Source organism: Sus scrofa, chromosome 9 (assembly GCF_000003025.6).
Source record: "Sus scrofa isolate TJ Tabasco breed Duroc chromosome 9, Sscrofa11.1, whole genome shotgun sequence".
NCBI lineage: Eukaryota > Metazoa > Chordata > Mammalia > Artiodactyla > Suidae > Sus > Sus scrofa.
In genome coordinates, this window is record NC_010451.4 from 9,104,270 (window position 1) to 9,129,143 (window position 24,874).

Sequence of the window (24,874 nt, forward strand, 5' to 3'; positions counted from 1 at the left end):
ATTTTTGATGTTTTCAAACTGGTTGTCTGGGAATCGTTTGGAGAGTTAAGACTTCAAAAAAGCTGGTAATAAGAAGTGTAAGATTTGTATCATCTTTCTCCAGTCCTCTCCCTGAACCACCATCCCATACCCATGTTCATAAATGATTAGATAATCATTCTACATGTAGATATTTAATGTTTTACATGGCACTTAGTCTGAATCAGACAACATCATAAAACAGAGGTAAGACAATGACATTGTTGTGGTATTTTAGACTGAATGAGAAAAATCTGTATGTTAAAGAGAAGAGGTAATAGAAAATGGTCCTTAATTACTATATATCTTTGACCTTGCTTTTTTTTCTACATAAAAAGCAGTTATTCTCAAGGACAGCATCAAAAGAACCACAGATTTCTCTTAAATAAAATTCCAAGATATGCAGATGTATAGTTCTAATTAACTTCTCAGAAACTTGGAGAAAATGGAAATTTTAAAGCTATCAGCTTGAAGACAAAGAGAAAACAAGGACTTGGAGATAGAAAACGGAGGTAAAGTAGAAGGCATGGTGAACATAGAGGTGTTTGTAAGCCAGGGGAGGAGGAAGAAGCCTCGAGGAACCGTTCTTTTGTTCCTGTTAGGAGAGAGGGACAGGAAAGTGGTTTTAAAAGCAACCAGTGGCAGGATGTTCTTGATTGAAGGTAGGACAGTCTCATCTGTATTAACTGGATTGGGTTTGAAAAACACTCACCTGTGTCACTTGGGTTAAATAAAAGGTAACCATACCCTAAGTACCCAAGTTGTCCTACATCCATTGTGTAACCTGGAAAATAGAAATCCAAGTCATAGAATCAGAAGGTGCCAATATGACATATCCATGCAATGGAATATTATTCAGCAATAACAGGGAATGAACCAGTGATACCAGGTGGATGAACCTCAAAAAGATGCTGAGTGAAAGAAGCCAGATGTAAGAGACCACATATTGTATGTTTCCATTTATAGGAAATGTCTAGAAGAGACAAAAGTGTAGAGACAGATAGTAGATTAATGGTCAGTTGAGTAGGATTGGAATGAGGATTAACAGTAAATGTGCATTAATGATTTTATTGCGCTGGTGAAGATTTCTAAAACTGATGAATGGTATGTTCCACAACTTGGCAAGTGTACCAAAAATCATTGAATTATATACTTGAAATGGATGGATTATAAAATATGTAAAAATATGCCTCAATAAATTAAAACAAATTAAGACACTAGACATTTGGATGGAGAACTTGATAAAAGATGTCTCTAGAAAGTGTGTTTTCTGAAACAAAGTAAACATATGATTATCTAGATGAATCCTTGGGTGGGGGGAGATGTTTCAGTTTCTACTGAACAAGAGATGGCAATTAACTCTACACAACTCATCATTGCTAATTTGATGTATACTTATTATTTAGTATACTTTATTATTTTAAGTGACAGTAAGAATCTTTATAAGGGCTATAAAAAATTAACACGAAATTTCATTCCCCTAATTCTAGTTCTTTTAAAAGATGTTTGCTTAATAATCATAGGTCCTCCTACCCATGGTACAGTGTTATGGTCACTGAGGTTACTATTATTTTCTAAATTTTATGATTCTATGAATATGTTTGTATTTCTAAGTATGTTTAAAATTTTCTTCCTGCAATGTGTTACAGTTAGTTTTGTCTTATATAGAAATATGCAGAGCAAAAGATAAAAGTTCTTTTTTTTTTTATTTTCCACTTTCTTCCCCAGAGATAACTAGTGTCAACAGTTTAGTATATATCCTAGATCCTTTATATACTTCGATACACCCACACACACACGTTAGTCTTTCTCAGTATAAATGAGATCATGATATATATTCATTTAGTCATCAGATATCTATTGTGTCCCTACTGCGTGCCAGATACTAGGGATATGATGCTGTAGAAGACATCCAAGGTTCTTGCTCTCAGGGAGATTTCATTCAGTGGGGGATAGTCATACAGTGAATAAGCAAACACATATTTAATATATATTAATAAAGCAGAGTAAGAAGAGTTACAGGGGAATGGAAGGGAAATTTGAGACGCAAAAAGACTGTTTTCAATACAGTGATCAGAGAAAGTCTTAGAGAAGGCAACATTTGAGTTGCTACCTGAAAGACATGAGGGAGAAAGCTACGTAAAGGCATGAGTAAAGAGCTTTCCAGGCAGAGGGAGCAGCAAATTCAAAGGCCCTGAGGTGTCAACGAGTTTCACTTGTTTAAGGAACAGTGTGGCTGTAGCTGAGTGTGCAGGTTGTGGGTGGAAGGGTGGTATGGGGATTTGGTAAGAGGTGAGTTGGGAGAGGTAGAAGGGCCAGATCAAAGAAGGCCTAGTTGCCTGGAAAGGAGCCTAACTTTAGTTTAAGTGTGATGGGAAGCCAGGAATATGATCTGATGTATGCTTTTAAAAGGTCTGTGGTTACTGTGTGGGGAATAAACTAGAATGGATCTAGGAGTTAGGAATTGTGTTTACTGTGAATAGTAGAGACTCCCAAATAATGACTAAATGAATTAGTTTTATTTTTCTCAAGTTAAAACAACAACAACAACAACAACTGGAGATGAGCTGCCCAGGACTGATATGGCAGCTCTAGGACATCAGGGGTTCAGACTCCTTTTGTTTTTCTATTTAGACATCTTCAAGTGTGCCTGTCTCCTTGTGGTGTGAGGTGGTTGATCCTTCTCTAGAATCCAAGCTAGACAGAAAGCTGAGGGAAAAGGGCATATTTCAGCTTAACTGGGCCTTTTATTTATTTATTTATTTATTTATTTATTTATTTATTTATTTATTTATTAAATTTTTTTTTTGTCTTTTTGCTATTTCTTGGGCCACTCCCGTGGCATATGGAGGTTCCCAGGCTAGGGGTTGAATCTGAGCTGCAGCCACCGGCCTACACCAGAGCCACAGCAACGCTGGATCCCAGCCGTGTCTGCAACCTACACCACAGCTCACGGCAGCGCCAGATCGTTAACCCACTGAGCAAGGGCAGGGACCGAACCCGCAACCTCATGGTTCCTAGTTGGATTCGTTAACCACTGCGCCATGACGGGAACTCCTTAACTGGGCCTTTTAAAGGGTTTTCTCCAGCACCCCACCTAGTGACTTCACATGTATTTTATAGTCAGTATCACAGACTCCCTCTAGCTGCCAGGGCAGCATAATGTTTTAGCTGGGTGCATTAACTTCCTAAGTAACATCAAGTTCTTTTAAGAAGGATTGAAAGAATGAATACTGGGTAGGCAGCTAGCTGACTCTGCCTCATAGGCTAAAAATGGAAATAAGACCAATTAGAGCACTTTTGGAGTAAGCAGTGGGTTGAGTTTGACCAGGGTTAGGGTATTGCCAAAAGTGTGACAAAGGGAGAGATGCTGTGGACTTGAAGGTGTGTAAAGGAAGTTGTTGTCATTTTAGACCGTGGTTATTTAAGGGACAGAATTAAGAGCATGAGGGACATGATGGATAGTAAGAGTAGTAGAGTCAGTAGACTGAAAGTTTTGATGGTGATAAAGAATTGTAAAAGTAGGGTCACTAGCATATAAGTAAACTTGGAAAGCTGGGAAGTGGTGGTCTAAGTGTGAGAGCCTTAAAAGTGAGATTGGGAGGAGTTCCTGTCATGGCACAGTGGTTAACGAATCTGACTAGGAACCATGAGGTTGCAGGTTCGATCCCTGGCCTCACTCAGTGGGTTAAGGATCCGGCGTTGCTGTGAGCTCTGGTATAGGTTGCAGCCACGGCTCAGATCCAGTGTTGCTGTGGCTCTGGCGTAGGCCGGTGTCTACAGCTCCGATTAGAACCCTAGCCTGGGAGTCTCCATATGCCACAGGAAGCAGCCCTAGAAAAGGCAAAAATACCAAAAAAAAAAAAAAAAAAAGTGAGACTGGGAGGTAGTTTAGTTATTGAACATGACAAGGTTTAGGGTATGATTATGGGAGGAGATAACTCAAGTAGGATCAAAGAAAAGATTTATCTGGAAGGAAGTGAAGAAACTGAGAGAATATACTGATGTTGAAATCTTCAGACTCTCTCTTTTCCACAAGTACAACCTTAAGTCAGCATTTCAACTCCCACCTGGAATCCCCCACCTAGAAACCTACCCCCAGTCAGAGACAGGATTAAGCTGGCAGAATAGAAGGACTGGAGCTCAGCTTCTCTCATAAAAACAACAAAATTGCAACCAAGTGCTAAATAACCTTCAACCAAATGGACTGGAAACTTTCAAAAAGATATCCCACTCCAGAAGACAAAGAGGAAGCCACAGCAAGAGGTAGGAGGGGTGATTATGCAATATAAGCCACCCCATACCTTCCAAGTGGGAAGCCCACAGACTGGAAAGTAACTGTATCACAGAGACCCACCTACAGGAGTGAGAGTTCCGAGCCCCATGTCAAGGCCCCATGCCTGGGGATCTGGCATTGGCATAAAGAGCCTCCAGAGCATCTGGCATTGAAAGCCAGTGGAGCTTGTGCACAGGAGCTCCATAGGACTGGGGGAAATGGAGACCCCCTTCTTGAAAGGTGCACACAGGCTTTCATGTGCACTGGGTCCCAAGGCAAAGCAGAGGCTCCATAGGAATATGGGTCAAACCTGACTGCAGTTCTTGGAGAATCTCCTGGGAAAATGGGATGACTGTGGCTCATTGTTGGGGAAGGACATTGAAGGCAAAACTCTTGGGACTATTTATCAATGTGTATTTCTCTGGAGGTGGCCATTTTGGGAAAATCTGGCTGTACATATCAGCACTGAGAAGCCCAAGGCCAAACAATAATCCAGGTGGGATCACAGCCCCACCCATCAGTAAACAGGCTGCCTAAAGAACCCCCCCCACCCCCGCCCCAGGCACACAGCTACATCTAATCTCACCCAGAGACAAAGCCCCATCCACCAGAGGAATAGGAATCAGCAGCCCTCTACCAGTGGGCAGGCACCAGTCCCTCCCATCAGGAAGCCTACAGCAAGCCCCTGTACCAACTTCAGTAACAAGGGGGGCAGACATCAGAAGTAAGAGAGGCTACAACGATATTGTCTGCAAAAAGGAGACCACACCAAAAACCTATAAAAATGAAAAGGCAGAGTGCTATACCTCAGATAAGAGAGAAAGAAAACCCCCCAGAAAAACAGCTAAAGGATCTGGAGATTATCAGTCTCCAGGAAAAAGACTTTATACTGATGATGCTGAAGATCATGCAAAACATTGGAAATAAACTGGAGGCAAAGATTGATAATTTACAGCAAACACTGAGCAAAGAAATACAAGATTTAAAACTTAAGCAGAGATGCAAAATACAATAACTGCAATAAAAAATTCATTAAAAGCAACCAACAGCAGAATATAGGAGGCAGAAGAACGAATAAGCAAAGTGGAAGACAGACTAGTAGAAATCACTGACACAGAACAAAAAAGAGAAAAAAGATTGAAAAAAATGAAGAAATTTTCAGAGAACTCTAGGACAATGTTAAATGCACCAACATCCATATTATAAGGGTGCCAAAAGGAAAAGAGAGAGAGAAAGGGACAGAAAAAATATTTGAAGAGATAATAGCCAGAAACTTCCCTAAGATGGGAAAGGAACCACTCGCTTAAATCCAGGAAGCACAACGAGTACTATATGAAAGAAACCCAAGGAGGAACACCCCGAGACACATACTAATCAACTGAGTAAAATTAAAGAGAAAATATTGAAAGAAGCTAGGGAAAACAAACAAATAACATACAAGGGAACCCCGATAAGGTTATCAGCAGATTTTTTGGCAGAAACTCTGCAGGCCGGAAGGGAATGGCATGATATACTTAACGTGATGAAAGGAAAAAACCTCCAACCGAGATTACTTTACCTGAAGACTCTCATTCAGATTAGAAGGAGAAATCAAAAGCTTCACATTAAGCAAAAGCTAAGAGAATTTAGCACCACTAAACTAGCTTTACAACAAATACTAAGGGAACTTCTCAGGCAGAAAAAAGGCCACAATCAGAAACAAAAATACCACACATGACAAGGCTCACCAGTAAAGGGATATGTACAGTAAAGATAGGAAATCATCCACACACAATTATGCTACCAAAATCAGAAATTGTGAGGAGGGTACGAATTCAGGACACTGGAGATACACTTGCAATTAAGAGACCAACACCTTAAAACAATCTCATGTGTATATATATATATATAGACTCCCATATCAAAACTTCAGGGCAACTGCAAACCAAAAATCTACAGGTGCCACACAAGAAAAATCAACTCAAATACAACACTAAAGGTAGTCATCAAACCACAAGAGCAGAGAACAAGAGAAGAAGGGAAGAAAAAAAAGCAACAAAACCAAATCCAAAACAGTTAATAAAGTGGCAATGAGAACATATGTATCAATAATTACCTTAAATGTTAATGGACTAAATGCCCCAACCAAAAGTCATAGACTGGCTGAATGGATACAAAAGCAAGACCCATATAAATGGTGTCTTCAAGAGACCCACTTCACTTCTAGGGATACATACAAACTGCAAGTGAGAGGATGTAAGAAAATATTCCATGCAAATAGGAATCAAAAGAAAGCTGGTGTAGCAATAGTCATATGAAACAAAATAGACCTTAAAATGAAGAATATTTTAAGAGACAAGGACGGACATTACCTAATGCTCATAGGGTCAATCAAAAGAAGAAGATATAACAATCGTAAATGTCTATGCACCCAACAAAGGTTCACCACAATATATAAGGCAACTGCTAACAATCTTAAAAGGAGAAACTGACAATAACACAGTAATAGTGAGAGACTTTAACACCCCACTTACAGCAATGGACAGATCATCCAGACAGAAAATCAGTAAGGAAACACAGGCCCTGAATAAAGCATTAGACCAGATGGACTTAATAGATATTTAAAGGACATTCCATTCAAGAGCAGCAGAATACACATTCTTCTCAAGTGCACATGGAACATTCTCTAAGATTGATCACATTCTGGGCTACAAATCAAGCCTTGGTAACTTTATTAAAATTGAAATCATATCAAGCATCTTTTCCTACCACAAAGCTATATGACTGGAAATCAAGATCAACAAGGAAAAAACTGCAAAAAAACAGAAACATGTGGAGACCAAACAACATGCTACTAAACAACCAAGGGATCGCTGAAGAAATCAAAGAGGAAATTAAAAAATACCTAGAAGAAAATGACAACAAAGATAACGACACTCCAAAACCTATGGGATGCAGCAAGAGGAGTTCTAAGAGGGAAGTTTATAGCAATACAAGCCTACCTCAGGAAACTAGAAAAAGCTCAAATAAACAACCTAACTTTACATCTAAAGCAGCTAGAGAGAGAAGAACAGACAAGACACAAAGTTAGGAGAAGGAAAGAAATCATAGGGGTCAGAGCAGAAATCAATGAAATAGAAACAAAGAAAATCATAGAAAAGATCAATGAAACTAAAATCTGGTTCTTTGAAAAGATCAACAAAATTGATAAACCCTTAACCAGACTTATCAAGAAAAAAAGAGGACTCAAATCAATAAAATTAGAACTGAAAAAGGAGAAATTACAACAGACATCACAGAAATACAAAGGATCATAAGAGACTACTATATGCAACTATATGCCAATAAAATGGAAAACCTAGAAGAAATGGACAAATTCTTAGAAAAGTACAATCTTCGGAGTTCCTGTCATGGCGCAGTGGTTAACGAATCTGACTAGGAACCATGAGGTTACAGGTTCAATCCCTGACCTTGCTCAGTGGGTTAAGGACCCGTCGTTGCCGTGAGCTGTGGTGTAGGTTGCAGACGCAGCTCGGATCCCACACTGCTGTGGCTCTGGTGTAGGCCGGTGGCTATGGCTCCGATTTGACCCCCAGCGTGGGAACCTCCATGTGCCGCGGAAGCAGCCCAAGAAATAGTAAAAAGACCAAAAAGAAAAAAAAAAGAAAGTACAATCTTCCAAGACTAAACCAAGATGAAATAGAAAAGATGAACAGGCCAATCACAAGTACTGATATTGAAACTGTGATTAAAAAACATCCAACAAACAAAAGTCCAGGACCACATGGCGGCTTCACAGGAGAATTCTATTGAACATTTAGAGAAGAGCTAACACCTATCCTTCTGAAACTATTCCAAAAAATCGCAGGGGAAGGAACACTCCCGAACTCATTCTATGAGGCCACCATCACCCTGATACCAAAACCAGCCAAAGATATCACAAAGAAAGAAAACTATGGGCCAATTTCACTGATGAACATAGATGCAAACATCTTCAACAAGATACTAGCAAACTTAATCCAACAATACATTAAAAGGATTGTACATCATGATCAAGTGGGATTTATCCCAGGAATGCAAGGATTCTTCCTTATCTGCATATCAATCAGTGGGATACACCACATTAACAAACTGAAGAATAAAAACCATGTGATCCTCTCAGTAGATGAAGAAAAAGCCTTTGACAAAATCCAACACCCATTTCTGATAAAAACCCTTTATAAAGTTACGGGTATAGAGGGAACCTACCTCAACATAATAAAGGCCATATATGACAAACTCAGAGCTAACATCATTCTCAATAGTGAAAAGTTGAAAGAATTTCTGCCTAGATCAGGAACAAGACAAGGATGTCTGCTCTCACCACTACTATTCAACATAGTTTTGGATGTCCTAGCCGCGGCAATCAGAGAAGTAAAAGAAATAAAAGGAATCCAAATTGGAAAGGAAGAAGTAAAACTATCACTATTTGCAGATGACATGATACTATACCTAGAGAATGCTAAAGACTCTACGAGAAAACTGTTAGAGCTCATCAATGAATTTGGCAAAGTCGCAGGACACAAAATTAATACACAGAAATCAACTGCATTTCTATATACCAACAACAAAAGAAAGAGAAATTAGGGAAACAATCCCATTTACTATTGCTTCAAAAATAATGAAATACTTAGGAATAAACCTACCTAAAGAGACAAAAGACCTGTACTCTGAAAACTATAAGACGCTAATGAAAGAAATCACAGATGATGCAAAGAGATGGAAAGACATACCATGCTCTTGGATTGGAATAGTCAATATCAAAACGACCATTATACCCAACTCAATCTACAGATTCAATGCAATCCCTATCAAATTACCAAGGACATTTTTCACAGAACTCGAACAAAGTATTTTAAAGTTTGTTTGGAAGCATAAAGGACCCAGCATAGCCAAAGCCATCATGAGAAAGAAAAATGGAGCTGGAGGAATCAGGCTCCCGGACTGCAACACTCACAACCCTGCTCTGTGGTAGTCACCTACCGCCTGTCTATCAACTCTTAGTCACAGAAAAACCTGGCACTTAAGCTTCTGCCCAGTGATCATTCCTAAAGATTTCTTTTTTAATTATTATTTTTATTACTCAATGAATTTTATTACATTTATAATTGTACAACAATCATCACAACCCAATTTTATAGCATTTCCATCCCAAACCCCCAGCGCATCCCCCCACCCCCAACCTTTCTCATTTGGAAACCATAAGTTTTTCAAAGTAAGTGAGTCATCTGTTCTGCAAAGAGGTTCATCGTGTCCTTTTTTCAGATTCCACATGTAAGTGAGAGCATTTGATGTTGGTGTCTCAATGTCTGACTGACTTCACTTCGCATGATAATTTCTAGGTCCATCCATGTTGCTAAGAGTGCTGTTCTTTCGTTCCTTTTAATGACTGAGTAATATTCCATTGTGTATATATGTACCACATCTTTTTTATCCACTCCTCTGTCCATGGGCATTTAGGTTGTTTCCATGTCTTGGCTTTTCTACATAGTGCTGCAGTGAACACTGGAGTACATGTCTCTTTCTGAGTCATGGTTTTCTCTGGCTAGATGGCCAGGAGTGAGATGGCTGGATCAAATGGTAGTTCTAGTTTTAGTTTTCGGAGGAATCTCAATACTCTTTTCCACAGTGGTTGTACCAATTTATAATCCCACCAACAGTGTAATAGGATTCCTTTTTCTCCACACCTTCTCCAGCATTTATTGTTTGTAGTCTTTTTGATGATGGCCATTCTGGGTAAGGTGGTACCTCATAGTGGTTCTGATTTGCGTTTCTCTAATGATGAGTGATGTTGAACATCTTTTCATGTGTTTTGTGGCCATCTGCATGTCTCCTTTGGAGAATTGTCTGTTTAGATCTTCTGCCTGTTTTTTGATGGGGTTGTTTGTGGGTTTTTTTGGTATGGAGCGGCAGGAGGAGTTTATAAATTTTGGAGCTTAATCCCTTGTCAGCTGACTCATTTTCAAATATTTTCTCCCATTCTGTGGGTTGTCTTTTCGTTTTGTTTAGGGTTTCCTTTGCTGGGCAGAAACTTTTCAGTTTAATTAAGTCCCATTTGTTTATTTTTGTTCTTATTGTCATTACTGTAGGAGGTGGATCGGAGAAGATGTTGCTGTGGTTTATGTCAGAGAGTGTTTGGCCTACGTTTTCCTCTAAGAGTTTTACAGTATCTGATTTTATATTTAGGTCTTTAATCCATTTTGAGTTTATTTTTGTGTATGGTGTTAGGAAGTGTTCTAATTTCATTCTTTTACACGTGGCTGTCCAGTTTTCCCAGCACCACTTATTGAACAGGCTGTCTTTTCTCCATTGTATGTTCTTGCCTCCTTTGTCATAGATGAGTTGACTGTAGGTGCATGGGTTTAATTCTGGGCTATCCTGTTCCACTGATCTACATTTCTGTCTTTGTGCCAATACCATACGGTTTTGATGAGTGTAGCTTTGTAGTATAGTCTGAAGTCAGGGAGCCTGATTCCTCCAGCACCATTTTTCTTTCTCCAGATGGCCTTGGCTATTCTGGGTCCTTTGTGCTTCCAAACAAACTTTAAAATATTTTGTTCGAGTTCTGTGAAAAATGTCCCAGGCTAGGGGTCTAATTGGAGCTGTAGCTGCCGGCCTATGCCACAGTCACAGCCACAGCTACAGCCACGCTGGATCCTTAACCTACTGAGCAAGGCCAGGGATCGAACCTGCATCCTCATGGTTTCTAGTCGGATTCGTTAACCACTGCGCCACAACGGGAACTCCGAAGCTGGGAATTTTGAGGAATAATATGATCTATTCTGTAACTATTTTTTTAAAAAAAACTAACTGTGGATTTTTTTTTTTTATTTTGTAGGGGGTCAGCAGGTGCTTTCATATAGATTTTTTTTTTTCATTCTGAATAACATTTCATAGTATGGTTGAGGCAAAATTTGATTAACCATTCTATTATCATTGATCATTTATTTTATTTTTTTGCTTTTTAGGCCCGCACCTATGGCATATGGAAGTTCCCAGGCTAGAAGTCCAGTTGGAGCTACAGCTGTCGGCCTACACCACAGCCACAGCAATGCCATATCTGAGCCGTGTCCGCGACCTACACCACAGCTCACGACAATGATGGATCCTTCACTCACTGAGCAAGGCCATGGATGGAATCTGCATCTTCATGGATCCTAGTCAGATTTGTTAACTGCTGAGCCCCGAAGGGAACTCCTAAAAAGACTTTTTTTTATAACTCTCTCACTGCATAACTCTCTCACTAGCAGTAAGAGGGACTAGAGTCCCTTTTCGTTAAATCTTTGCTAAGCCTTTATCATTATTTTTAATATTTTGCTATCTGCTGGATAAAATATCTCCTTGTTTTAATCTACCTTTCCCTATTCTAGAGTGGAGGAGCGTCTTGTGCTTACTGGCCATTTATAGATTTTCTATGAATTTCTTGTTTATAACATTTAAGTGCGAAAACCAATTTCATCTTTTTGTCATTTGTGATCTTGATTGCTAATGGCGTGCTATTTTTTTCTGTGCTTTTATATTCTATTAAAAAGTTTTGTGGAGTTCCGTCATAGCGCAGTGGAAATGAATCTGACTAGGAACCATGAGGTTGCAGGTTCGATCCCTGGCCTCGCTCAGCAGGTTAAGGATCTGGCGTTGCTGTGAGCTATGGTGTAGGTCGCAGATGAGGCTCGAATCTAGCATTGCTGTGGCTGTGGTGTAGGCTGGTGGCAACAGCTCCGATTAGACCCCTAACCTGGAACCTCCATATGCTGCGGGCGTGCCCCTAGAAAGACAAAAAGACAAAAAGAAAAAAAGTTTTCTGACATTTTATGGGGTTCTAAGATGAAGGAAAATATATTAACATGTGCCCGGTCCTCCATCTTGTTGCATTGTTTGGGTAAAAAATTTTGTTGTATTCACTCTTGAATATTTGTCTTCTTGTCATATTCTTGTCTGTAGTAAATATATGCTGAAATGAAAAAATAATTTTTATAGAGATATTCTTTCAATATTGATTTCCTTTTATGGTTCTAAACTGTTTAAGATTGACTCTCAGTCATTTTGTCTCTTGAAATAGTTCATTCATCCCTTTAGGTTCTTTTTATTGGTTGCCTTAAGCTTATTTTTTACACCATTATTTCCTACAATTTGTTGGTGCTTAACTTTTACCACTTGGTTAAATAATAGTTGCTTTGTGTTCGATTTGAGAAACGTATAATCCAGCATACTCTTGTCTGTCCACTTTGACTCACTGGACTCTGAAAGGTTGAAGGCGAGGGGGAAACAGCCTTTGTTTCTAGACTGCTTATCTCCCTGGTTTCTGCAGTGGGAAAGATGAACTGCTTTTGATGATTCTGTGGCTCCCATAGGCTTTCTCCGAATTGGTTTGCTCACCTATCCATTTTCTTTTCACTCCCTCACCACTGGTTCATTTGTGAGGGGTATTTCTCCCTCTTCTGGCTGAAGTGTTCAAGTGGTAAGCATGCAGTTTCGTCCTCAGCCAGAGCACAGAGTCATCAGATAGAGTCAGTGGAAGTGAGTACTGACTCTGTGAGGCAGACATTAACTTTTCTGAAGGAATTTTTTAAAGGTAAGTAAACTTTTGGGGCCCAATTATCTTTGAAATTGTGTATCTTTAAAGTTCCTTTTACTATCTTTCTGCCATGAACTATAAAATATAATGTACTTAAATCTGTTTGACTGTGCAATGTATCATGAGCTGAATATTGAGCTGGCCTTTCCCTTTTAAAAAAATTTTTTACTTGGTTTTTTGTTTTTTTGTTTTTTGTCTTCTTCGGGCCACACCTGTGGCATATGGAGGTTCCCAGGCCAGGGGTCGAATCAGAGCTGTAGCTGCTAGCCTATGCCACAGCCACAGCAATGCCAAATCCAAGCGGTATCTGCAGCCTACACCACAGCTCACGGCAACGCCAGATGCCTAAACCACTGAGCGAGGCCAGGGATCGAGCCTGTGTCCTCATGGATGCTAGTCAGATTCGTTTCCGCTGCACCACAACGCGAACTCCAAAATTTTACTTGTTTTAAAAAAAGCTAGTATTTACTAAAATATGTTCTGTTGCACCACGGAAGCAGCAGTTTATTTGCTTGTTTAAACATTTTTTCCTGTTGTATTATAAAATCTTTCAAGATGGATCTGTTTGTTTAGTCTCTTTAATTCTCCACCACATCTATTATAATAGCTTGCACTTGCACTGTGTATGTATTACATGCTGATTGAATTGAATTGTTGATCATCCATTTTAAAAGCCCCTTCTTTAAGAGAAGTAATTTTTGTAAGGACAACTGGCTCATAATAGAACCAGATGGGTTTTAAGATTTCTAGAGTTCTTTTTATTACATTATTCACTATTTTTTCCTTCTTCCTCTGAAATGTTAATATGTAATCTTTGAGGAAGTAGCTACTTTGGGCATGTTCTGATCTGCATCTTTCCAGAACCAGAAATAAATACAGAATCTCTTAGTGCAGTTTTCCTTTTTTGTCTTTTTAGGGCTGCACCTGCAGCATATGGAGGTTCCCAGGCTAGGGGTCAAATTGGAGCTATAGCTGCTGGCCTACACCACAGCCACAGCTACGCAGGATCCAAGCCATGTCTGTGACCTACACCACAGCTCACGACAATTCTGGATCCTTAACCCACTGAGCGAGGCCAGGGATGGAACCTGCGTCCTCATGGATCCTAGTCAGATTCGTTTCCGCTGAGCCACGATGGGAACTCCTCACAGTACATTTTTAAGAGCAGGTAAGCTCTGTGGTTCTAAAAAGGAAAACTCTAAATAAAAGAATAAATTTTAATTTTGACTGCATGAGAGAAGAACTGTTTGGCTTGTAGGATGTTCAGCGTCTGAAAATTTTAGTAACACGGTTGTTTTCTTCTTTTGCTGTTTACATGTACCCAGATGACAGGAAACAGCTTATCCAGTAACACACTTTTCAGAGGAAATAACACAGTTGGGAAGTTCAGAGCATGATAAAATTTAATTAGAATTGCAGGTTATTCAAGTTATATCTGTAGTGTGCTATTTTTTCTTATTTCTTTCGCTTATGAGAGGAGATGATCTATTACCATATTAGCCTGATAGTTTATATGGTTTAGAGACTAGTTTAAATAAAATAATTTCATGGGAGTTCCCGTCGTGGCTGAGTGGTTAACGAATCTGACTAGCATCCATGAGGACACAGGCTCGATCCCTGGCCTCGCTCAGTGGTTTAGGCATCTGGTGTTGCCGTGAGCTGTGGTGTAGGTTGCAGATGCCACTTGGATCTGGCGTTGCTGTGGCTGTGGCATAGGCCAGCAGCTACAGCTCTGATTCAACCCCCAACCTGGGAACTTCTGTGTGCTGCGGGTGTGGCCCCAAAAAAGCAGTCAATCAATAAAATAATTTCAATGCCACTTGAAAGCCAAACGAGGGAATTTTCTAGAAACAGTTGCAAGTCTTTTGTCTCTACTACGAAAGAAGATATTTTGTTAAAATATCTGATTAGTGAGGCTTTTAGTAAATTTAAATAGCTTTTCTTCTTAGTTATAAAAGTGAACAGAATTGTAAAATTCTGTGACTTGTAAAAAGAAAAAAATTCAAGTTACAAAAAGATTTAAAGGAGAAAGGGAAAATTACCAATAATTCTGTCACCTAATAACCATATTTAAATGTTTATCATATTTTTCTAGTAAAATTATTTTATTTGATTATAACACCAATCTCCAATATTATGAGAATAAAAATTACCATGGTCTCCAGTTGACCTGTATGCCACTTCCTTTTAGAATGTCCTGTTTTTCACTAAAATAATTTATAAAATCAGTCTATTGTTTGACCTTTTGCTTAACACTCAGGGGTTTTTGGAAAAGCCAAAGGTCACCAGGCTCCATGAAGTGGCAGCTTGGTCCTTGTTTTGGAAAATCCTCCAGGTATTTATTCAGAAACATATATTCATGAAATTCTAAACCATTATCATCAAGAACTGCTCCATTGTTAATTAGGAACTGCCACAGTTTTTTCCTCTTCTGTCCATTGGCTCATCTCCTGAAAACCATTCTGAAAAGGCTGTTCACTGACTGCGGCTAACTGCTTAGCAAATTACACATCCCAAAGTGAGATGTGTCAGGTGCCTCTTCGGTAACTGCCTTAAGCCCAAAAATATTGTCTGTTCCTCTCGAGTATATTTTCCCTAAAACTTTTTCTAAAATTAAGGGTCTTCTCCTGGCCAGCATTACTCTCAGCTCCTTCATCAAACTAAATCTGATACAGTGGTCTTATTCCAATGCTGGCTGTGGCAGATCTGGCAACTTTTATAGCTAATGTTACTGAAATGATTTTTAGGTATTTCTGTTTCTTTCTATGCCCTTAAGTTGAAGTGCCACTGGAGCTGCCTGAGCAGCTTGGACTTGGTTGTCTGTGTGTCAAAAGGGAGAGAGTCTGCAATAGCAGGTGCAGCTACTACCAACTGAGGACTCAGAGACTCACTTCTCTTTTTTAGGCATCTTCTGGGGCTTTTTGAAGTCTGCCAGTTATAGCCTCCAAACATTTAAGTTGTTCTCTGTTGGGCGGCTTTATTGTTTGTACATTTACTTAATTCAGTTTCCCTACTCTTTTTTCTTTGGTCTTTTTAGGGCTGCACCAGCAGCATATGGAGGTTCCCAGGTTAGGGGTCTAATCGGAGCTGTAGCTGCCAGCCTACGCCAGAGCCGCAGCAACGGTGGATCCGAGCCACTTTTGTGACCTACACCACAGCTCACGGCAATGCCAGATCCTTAACCCACTGAGCAAGGCCAGGTATTGAACCCGAAAACCCATGGTTCCTAGTTGGATTTGTTTCCGCTGCGCTACAATGGGAACTCTCTGGCTTCTGTACTCTTAATAGTATTAATCAAGTCTTTTTTTCTTATTCTCCTTTACACTGTCTTGGCTCTCTCTCTCCTTGGTAATCTCATAGGTTGGAGCAGAATGCACATCTTTCTTGCTATAGATCACACTATGTTAGTACCAAAATATCTTTGGGTATTTTGTTGTTGTTGTTCTGACCATTCCATGCGGAGAAGTGAGTAATATAGTCACAACCACTGATTACTCTGAGCCTCCAGAGATCAGAGGGAAGCAGGAAAGGGGACAGAGAAGTGGGAACCCCCAGACACTTGGAAACATTGTGGAGAAACAAACTGAACAGGAACTCACTGAGGATAGTGCATCCTCTGCCAAACGTCCCCCACCCCCATTATGCTGAGTGAAATAAATCAGACAGCAAAATACGGATACTGTATGGTTTCACTCGTTGGTGGAATCTAAAGAACAAAACAAACGAACACAACAACAAAACAGAAACAGTTACAGATACAGGAAACAAACAGGTGGTTGCCAGAGGGGAGCAGGGAGAAAAGAAATAGGGAAGGGAGATTAAGAGACACGAACTTCCAATTGGAGAACAATTGCGTCATCAAGTGTGAAAATGTGCAGTGTGGGAAACAGTTGATAACCGTGTACTGTCTTTGTTATGGTGACCGATCTGAACTAGACTTATCATGCTGATCATCTTGAGTAGAGAAATGTTGAATCACTGCGTTGTGTAACAGGAACCAACAGAGTGTGGTAAGTTATACTTCAGATACAAACAAACAGACTCAGAAAGGTTTGTGGTCACCAGAAGCAGGAGATGACAGGAGAGGGAACTGGGAGGTAGTCAAAGAGTACAAAGGTCTCAGTTCTAAGGTAAATATGCATCCTAGAGATGCAGTGTACAACATGATAAATAGAATGAACACTGCTGTATGCCGAGTATGAAAGAGCAAATCCTAGGAGTTCTCATCACAAGGAAAACACTGTTGCCTATTTCTTTAATTTTGTATCTATATGGAATGGTGAATGTTCCCTAAACTTAATGTAAGAATCGTTTCATGATGTATCTGAGCCAAATGATTACGCTCTACACCTTGAACTTGTACAGTGCTCTATGTCAATTATATCTCAGTAAAGCTGGAAGGAAAACATGTATATCTTAAGCTTAAGAGTTTTTACGAAACAGATTTGTGGTGGGATCACACTGTTCCTGCCATTTTTACTAACTTTTTCATTTAACATAGAGCTTTCCATATCTATATATTTAGATCCATGCTAACATTTTTTTCATTTTTTAAAGTTCTATTGAAGTATAGCTGATTTACAAGGCTGTGATCGTTTCTGCTCTACATGCCAGTGTTTTTCATGGCTGTATAGAATAATAGGAAATGTCATTGTAATATATGCATATCAGCATTTTCCTCAAAGCCAAATCACTCAGGAATCAGAAATAACTTTTAAAAATATGATATTTAGGAGTTCCCTGTGGCCCAGTGGGTTAAAGATTCAGCATTGTCACTGCTGTAGCTTTGGCTATGGTTGTGGCATGGATTGAATCCCTGGCCTGAGAACTTTTGTATGTTGCGGGAGTTGCCAAAAATATGGTATTTAATAAAGCTCCCACAAGAAGATTTTCTAAATTTCCCAAATCTATCCAAATTTGTGTAAAAATTAAAAAATAATTCGCTTTCAGTAAAATTATAAGTTTAGTTGTTTTTTTGGATTCAAATGAGAGTTTAAAGCTTCATTTGCTACTTACTTCTGAGAGTCAACTTTCTTGTTTATCTCAAACGTTTAAAAAAATTTCAGGTGCTCAATAAATCACCATACAGATGATGTGGCTGTCTTGCCCTAAGCTGAGAGATGGTGGTATTAAAATGCTTAAGGGCCGACTGAGTTCTGCATGTGAATTTGGGCAAGTTAGTTCATCTCTCCATGTCTTAGTTTCCTGGTCTGTAAAATGGACCTCATAGTTCTAGCTTATAGGGTTACTGTACAAGAGTGCCTGGGACATAGTAGTAATCCATATATAAGAACTATTATTCTTTAAAATTAGGAATTGTAAAAAATCTAGCACAAAGTATTCCCCCTCCATTGCTGCCATTTTTAAATTTGTTCATTTGAGTAAGAAATGGCTGACCAATGGCTGACTGTCAAAAAGTCATGATGAAGAAGCTCCCATCGTGGCACAGCGGAAACGAGTCCAACTAGTTATCTGTGAGGATGCAGGTTTGATCCCTGGCCTCGCTCAGTGGGTTAAGGATCTGGTGTTGCCATGAGCTGTGGTGTAGGTCACAGAAGCGGCTAGGATCCTGCATTGCTGTGGCTGTGGTGTAGGCTGGCAGCTGCAGCTCTGATTCGACCCCTAGCCTGGGAACCTCCATATGCCAAGGGTGCGGCCCTAAAAAGACAAAAAGACAGAAAAAAAAAAGTTGTGGTTAAGAAGCTAGAAAGTGGAGTTCCTGTTGTGGTGCAGTGGTTAACGAATCTGACTAGGAACCATGAGGTTGCGGGTTCAGTCCCTGGCCTTTCTCAGTGGGTTAAGGATCTAGTGTTGCCCTGAGCTGTGGTGTAGGTCACAGATGAGGCTCGGATCCCGAGTTGCTGTGGCTCTGGTGTAGGCCGGCGGCTACAGCTCCGATTCGACCCCTAGCCTGGGAACCTCCATATGCCACGGGAGTGGCCCAAGAAATGGCAAAAAGACTAAAAAAAACAAAAAAGAAGCTGGAAAGTTATTGGTGTGAACCAGAAATGAATTCTTTGAACTCTCCATATGCCACGGGAGTGGCCCAAGAAATGGCAAAAAGACTAAAAAAAAAACAAAAAAGAAGCTGGAAAGTTATTGGTGTGAACCAGAAATGAATTCTTTGAACTTTGGACAGTGAAGACCTATTTTTACCTTTTTGTAACCAATGACTTAGAGCTCTTACTTGATACTTCTCCTAAGTGCCTTCCCCTTCATTTAGCCTTTTAGCTTGGCAACTATATATATGATCTGCTGGTTCAATTTTTATATAAACTTTAACACTTAAAATTAATTTTAGGAGTTCCCATCGTGGCGCAGTGGTTAACGAATCTGACTAGGAACCATGAGGTTGCGGGTTCGGTCCCTGCCCTTGCTCAGTGGGTTATCAATCCGGTGTTGCTGTGAGCTGTGGTGTAGGTTGCAGACGCGGCTCGGATCCCGCGTTGCTGTGGCTCTGGCGTAGGCCAGTGGCTACAGCTCCGATTTGACCCCTAGCCTGGGAACCTCCATATGCCGTGGGAGCGGCCCAAGAAATAGCAAAAAGACCAAAAAAAAAAAAAATTAATTTTATATGCATTTCTGTGTAACACATGTAGTAATTTAAAACTTATATTGAAGTAATTTAAAACATTTTATTATAGGAGTTCCTGCTGTGGCACAGTGAGTTAAGAATTTGACTGCAGTGGCTCGGGTCACTGCAGAGGTGCAGGTTTGATCCCCAGTCTGGCGCAGTGGGTTAAAGGATTCAGCGTTGCCTTGGCTGTGGAGTAGGTTGCAGCTGCAGCTTGGATTCGATCCCTAGCCCGGGAACTTCCATATGTCATGGGTGTGGCCATAAAATTAAAAATAAATAAATAAATAGTAAATAAAACACTTTACTGTATAAAGGGAAACATTTGTAAAACGTTATGCTGTCATAAATAGGCATACTTTATTCTAAGCATAACGTTTAAATTGAAAAGTGTTGAGAATTTAAAGTGAAGATAGCACAGTATCATCAATGTGATTTCTTTAAAATTGGGTAAGAATCAGAAGAGCAGATGGTTGCTTTGGTGCTCTTTTTGTGATGGCTAAAGTTGAAGTCATGGCTTTAGCCTGTATGCAATATTTGGTATGATTTCAGGATGCTGTGAGGTAGAAGCTTCAAGTAGTTCTTACTTATTCCAAACACTATTTTTGTGAGTGGCATCAGCAGTAGTCACCAGTTAGACTCTATAGAAGTGGTAGCTGTTGGTATTAAATGAGAGTCTAGGAGCCAGAAAGAAGATACAGAGCACTAATCACTATAGATACGAAGGTAAATTGAAATGTTCTGACACTAATTTGAATATCGAACAAGTTCATCCTGTTCTAAAGCAATGTTTCTGAAGCAGTGGTGCCCAACTTTATCAACTTACATTATACTCCTTTCATAACCCCAATAACAATTTAAAATGTTGTTGATGCCTTCTATTAAAGAATAAGCCCTAGATAAGCAACAAAAATGTATTCAGCCTATTTATTGAGAGAGTGATATTTAGCAGATACAACCTTATGGACTATCAGTGTATGATTAGTTAGATTGTTAAAGTACATATTGAAAATTAACTTAAAATCTTTCCATTACTCCTTTGTGAATTTTCTTATGGGTTTAGGGTCCCAGTTTGAGAACCTTTGGCTGAGAGATAACTAGAAAATGTAGGAAATGAGTTAAATGTGCTAACTTAAATAATTTACTATATGTCTTAAATATAATCATATAGGAAAAATCTGTTATTAGTTGTTTATTGGGGAAAAAATTACTGAAACACCATGAGGCCAGAAAGTCCTACAACTCTCATCAAGTATTTCTATAGTCTACTGTCATTGGGTGGTGGACTATTTTACCAATTTAGATAAGAAAAAGAGAAAATTATAGATATGTGAACCTCAAATCTTTAAAGTACCATTGGGCAGCACTCTTCCCATCAGCCCTGTGTTCATGGCACTGTCAGCTTGGTTACCTTTTATTGAGGAATGAAGAGAAGCTTCCAAAAACGTGGTGACTGGTACAGTTTACACAAATAAGTATAGTTGATATTGCATAGAATATTTGTTGGAAGGATTACTTATTTATTTATGTATTATTTAATTTATATTGATTTACAATGTTCTGTTAGTTTGAGATATATGGCATTATACACATATCTATTTTTTTTCAGATTCTTTCCCCTTATAGGTTATCACAAAGTATTGAATATAGTTCCCTGTGCTATGCAATAGGTCTTTGTTGTTTTCTATTTATATATAGTAGTGTGTGTTTATGTTAATTCTAAACTCCTAATTTATCCCTTCCCACCCTATTTCCCCTTTGGTAACCATAAATTTATTTTCTATGTCTGTGGGTCTATTCGTTTTGTATATAAGTTAATTTATATCTCATCTTTTAGATTCTGCATATAAGCAGTATCATATGATATTTGTCCTTTTCTGTCTGGCTTGCTTCACTTAGTTTGGAAATCTCTAGGTCCATCCATGTTGCTGCAAATGGCATTATTTCATCCTTTTTTATGGCTGAGTAATATTCCATGTGTATCTATGTACTACATATTTATCCATTCATATGTCGATGGACATTTAAGTTGCTTCCATGTCTTGGCTGTTGTAAACAGTGCTGCAGTGAATGTTGAATGTATCTTTTTGAATTATGTTTTTCTCCAGATAATACCCAGGAATGGGATTGTAGGATCATATAGTGGTTCTATTTTTAGTTTTCTCAGGAGCCTACATACTGCTCTCTCTAGGGGCTGTACCAGTTTTCATTCACACTAACATTGTAGGAGCGTTCCTTTTTCTCCTCACCATCAACATTTATTATTTGTAGACATTTTAACATTTATTATTTGTAGACAGTATGATGGCCATTCTGACTGGTGTGAGATGATAACCTCACTATAGATTTGACTTGGATTTCTCTGATGATTAGCAATATTGAGCATCTTTTCATGTGCCTATCTTCTTTAGAGAAATGTTTTTTTAGGTCTTCTGCCCATTTTTTGATTGGGTTGCCTGTTTTTTTTTTTTTTTTTTTTTTAATATTGAGCTGTGTAAGCTGTTTGTATATTTGGAGATTAACCCCCTTGTTGGTTGCATCATTTTGCAAATATTTTCTCCAATTAAGTAGGCTGTCTTTTCGTTTTGCTTATAGTTTCCTTTGCTATGCAAAAGCTTTTAAGTTTAATTAGATCCTATTTGTTTATTTTTGCCTTTTTCCCCCATTATTCTTAAGAGATGGATCCAAAAAGGTACTGCTGTGATTTATGTCAAAGAGTATTCTGCCTGTTTTTCTCTAGGAATTTTATAGTGTCCAGTCTTACTTTTAGGCCTTTAATCCATTTTGAGTTAATTTTTGTGTATGGTGTTAGAGAATGTTCTAATTTCATTCTTTTACCTGTAACTGTCCAATTTTCCCAGCACCACATATTAAAGAGACTCTTCTTTTCTCCATTGTATATTGTTGCCTCCTTTGTTGTAGATTGATTGACCATAAGTGTGTGGGTTTATTTCTGGACTTTCTCTTCTGTTCCATGGATCTAATTTCTGTGGGGTTTTTTTTTTTTCCCCGCCAGTACCGTACTGTTTTGATGACTGTAGCTTTGTAGTATAGCCTGAAGTCAGAAAGCCATTTTTCTTTCTCAAGATTCCTTTGACTATTGCTTTTGCTTTGCCATGCAAATTAAAATTTTTTTTGTTCGAGTTCGTGCCAGTAGTAATTTGATAGCAATTTCATTGCCTTGAATAGACTAGTCATCCTAGAGTCCAAGAACATGATATATCTTTCCATCTGTTTGTGTCATCTTTGACTTCTTCCATCAACATCTTACAGTTTTCAAAGTAACAGTTCTTTGCCCTCCTTAGATAGGTTTATTGCTAGCTATTTTATTCTTTTTAGCACTGGTAAATGAGATTGTTTCCCTAATTTCTCTTTCTGATCTTTCATTGTTAGCATATAGAAATGCAACAGATTTCTGTGTATTAATTTTGTATCCTACAATTTCACTGAATTTATTGCAGAGCTCTAGTAGTTTTCTGGTAGCATCTTTAAGATTTTTTATGTATACAATCATGTCATCTGCAAACAGTGACAGTTTTACTTCTTCTTTTCCAATTTGGATTCCTTTTATTTCTTTATCCTCTGTGATTGCTGTGACTAGAACTTCCAGAACTGTATTGAATGAAAGTGGTGAGAGTGCACATCCTTTTCTTGTTTCTGATCTTAAAAGAAATGTTTTCAGCTTTTCACCATTGAGTATGTTAGCTGTGGGTGTGTCATATGTGGCCTTTATTATGTTGAGGTAGGTTCTTTCTCTCTTTTTTTTCTGCCACATCTGCAGCATATGGAAGTTCTCGGGCCAGGGATTGAAAACATGCCACAGCAATAACAATGCCAGATCCTTAACTACTAGGCCACGAGGGAACTCCGAGGTAGGTTCTCTCTATACCCACTTTCTGGAGTGTTTTTATCATAAATGGATGTTGAATTTTAGCCAAAGCTTTTTCTGCGTCTATTGAGATAATCACATGGTTTTTATTCTTCACTTTGTTAATGTGGTATATCATACTGATTTGTGGATATTGAAAAATTGTTGCATCTCTGGGATAAATCCTTCTTGATCATATGTGATCCTATTGTATTGTTGGATTCAGTTTGCTTGTATTTTATTGAGAATTTTTGTGTCTATGTTCATCAATGATATTGGCCTATAATTTTCTTTTTTGTGTGTGATATTGGTTTTGGTATCAGGGTGATGGTTACCTTAACAGAGTAAATTTATAAGTGTTCCTTCTTTTGCAATATTTTGGAATAGTTTCAGAAGGATAGAAGCTAATTCTTCACTGTTTGGTAGAATTTGCCTGTGAAGCCATTTGGTTCTGGACTGGTTTTTGTTGTTGTTGTTGGGACTTTTTAAGCACAGATTCAGTTTCAGTACTCGAATTGTTTTGTTCCTATTTTCTGTTTTTTCCTGGTTCAGTCTTGGGAGATTGTGTCTTTCTAAGAATCTGTCCATTTCTTCTAGGTCGTCCATTTTATTGTATATAGTTGCTTATAGTAGTCTCTTACGGTCTTTTGTATTTCTCTGGTGTCACTTGTAACTTGTCCTTTTTCATTTCTAATTTTATTGATTTGGGCCCTCTTTTTCTGGGTAAGTCTGGCTAAAGGTTTATCAATTTTGCTTATCTTTTCAAAAAGACTAGAGTTTAGTTTCATTGATCTTTTCTGTTGTTTTCTTGGTCTCTATTTCATTTACTTCTGCTCTCATCCTTATGCTTTCTTTCCTTCTACTAACTTTGGGTTTTGTTTGTTCTTCTTTTTCTAGTTGTTTTAGGTGTAAGGTTAGGTTTTTTTGAGATTTTTCCTGTTTCATGAGGTAAGCTTATACTGCTATAAACTTTCCTCTTAGAACTTTTTTCTGCCTTTCACAGTTTTGTATCATTGTGCTTTCGTTTTCATTTGTCTCTAGGTATTTCTTGATTTCCTCTTTGACTTCTTCAGTGTTTAGTAGCATGTTGTTTAGCCTCCACGTGTTTGTGGTTTTGGCAGATTTTTTTTTTTTAATAGTTGATTTCTAATCTCATAGTATTGTGGTCAGAAAAGATGTTTGATGTAATTTCAATTTTCTTAAATTTACCAAGACTTGCTTTGTAGCCCAGAATGTGATCTTATCCTGGGGAATGTTCTGTGTGCACTTGAGAAAAATGTATTTTCTGCTGCTTTGGGATGGAATGTTCTGTAAATATCAATTAAGTCTGTCTGGTCTAGGGTGTCATTTAAGGCCTGTGTTTCTTTGTTGATTTTCTGTCTGGATGATCTTCCGATTGATGTAGGTGGGGGTGTTAAAGTCCCCCACTATTATTGTGTTACTGTCAGTTTCTCCTTTTATGTCTATTAATATTTGCCTTACATATTGAGGTGCTCATATGTTGGATGCATATGTATTTACAGTTGTTAGATCTTATTCTTGAAT

At 38.6% G+C, this 24,874-nt stretch overlaps 1 protein-coding gene and 1 pseudogene across 6 annotated transcripts in view; one reads left to right on the forward strand and one right to left on the reverse strand.

Annotated features, from left to right (window-relative positions):
- RNF169 (ring finger protein 169) overlaps positions 1–24,874 on the forward strand; it is a 107,592-nt gene that overhangs the window by 34,494 nt on the left and 48,224 nt on the right. The window lies entirely within an intron of this gene.
- Positions 15,037–20,852, reverse strand: LOC102158166 (annotated as a pseudogene).